The sequence below is a fragment of the Priapulus caudatus genome, unplaced genomic scaffold (assembly GCF_000485595.1).
Source record: "Priapulus caudatus unplaced genomic scaffold, Priapulus_caudatus-5.0.1 Scaffold648, whole genome shotgun sequence".
Taxonomy (NCBI): domain Eukaryota; kingdom Metazoa; phylum Priapulida; class Priapulimorpha; order Priapulimorphida; family Priapulidae; genus Priapulus; species Priapulus caudatus.
In genome coordinates this window covers 167,053-168,602 of record NW_014577709.1, presented here as the reverse complement: position 1 = coordinate 168,602, position 1,550 = coordinate 167,053, and positions in this window count along the sequence as shown.

Sequence of the window (1,550 nt, the reverse complement as noted above, 5' to 3'; positions counted from 1 at the left end):
CTACGCAACTATACTATGACGTACGCGCGATTAGTACGCAACTATACTATGACGTACGTGATAGCGTTATATAGGCGATATAGTCTTATGACAGTCTATGTGACAGTCTATATGATAGTCTATATTACAGTCTATGTGACAGTCTATGTGACAGTCTTATGACAGTCTTATAACAGTCTATATTGCAGTATATATGACAGTCTTATGACAGTCTATATGAGTCTATACGACAGTATATATTATGACACTTCTGCTAGTATCACATATCCCATGGACGTATATTATGCGATCGCATGCTCGCTATATAGCGCCTGCTGTTGATTAGTCTTCCACCGATATGGCAACGCGCGGTCAAGCAAGCATCCACGTCTCCTCCGCTCGCTGCTGTGTCTTCACATGGATCTCTAATCGCATTCTCCTCCGTCTGCTCCCGGTGCGTGACGTCGTCATTCTACGCTGTGACGCGTGTGCGTGTTTACCGCTTCTGTATGTGATTATACCGAGTTAGATACACACGCTGTCTCGCATCTATGTATATTGTATGTATATGTATATATATATATATACATATATATATATATCAGGAGCTAATAATGACAACAATTTGTCGTTATTAGCTCCTGATATATAAGTATATAGCCATCATGCAAATTGCTGACATCGTGTTGTATGATCACATTCAAGCTGAACCCGTTATTCAGTCTTCTTCGTCGTGTTACTATAGTGGCCGAATAACGTCTTCGATCTGATTTATGATAATCAGGAGTTTAAGAAAGACAGCGCTTTATAAGACAGTTCTTTAAGACTTTAAGACAGTTCTTAACAGGCTTTAAGACAGTTCTTAAAGACTATTTAAGAAAGACAGTGCTCACATTCGTGTATCATTTACGCGTGCATGCATTATACGTGTTGAATGCGTGTCATTCTGTACGGAGTTTGTTTCGCTGAATTTTAAATTTGCCAGCGGAGTTAAAATCTCCATTACATGCAGACAGCATTGATTAATGTCTGGAGGTTGTATTCTCTCCGCACAAGGCGTTGATACTGTACTCTACCGAGACGAGACCGCATTTCTCCGGGCGTGTCAATCGCCACAACATGCCCACCGCGCACATATCAATTTTCGGTTATATAATGGTTTCATTCGCGTCGCTTCGTCATACACCCTATGATCACACGTGGCAGCGCTCTTTCAGAAATCTGAATTTCTCCGAACCTTCGGTCATGGGGTCAGGTCGGCATGGATAGATGTTGCAGTGTTGGCACGCGACTAGAATGTAGATGCGAAATCACCTCAGGTCTTTATATGGGATCTTCACTTATGTTTAATTCCGCCGGGTCGCTGAGGCAGTATATCGTATTACTGGCCGCGTGTTCTTACGCTGGCTGCTGTTGCCGCCTGGGGCTCCGGGTCTGTGCCCGATGCGTTTGAAAGGCGTAGATTTGTTGGGTGAGAATTGACACGTGCTTCATCTATATTGCAGATCACTGGGGGGTTGTGTGGTGCCGCTCAGGTGTTACGAGGCGCTTCATTAATGAGTGCTGTACAC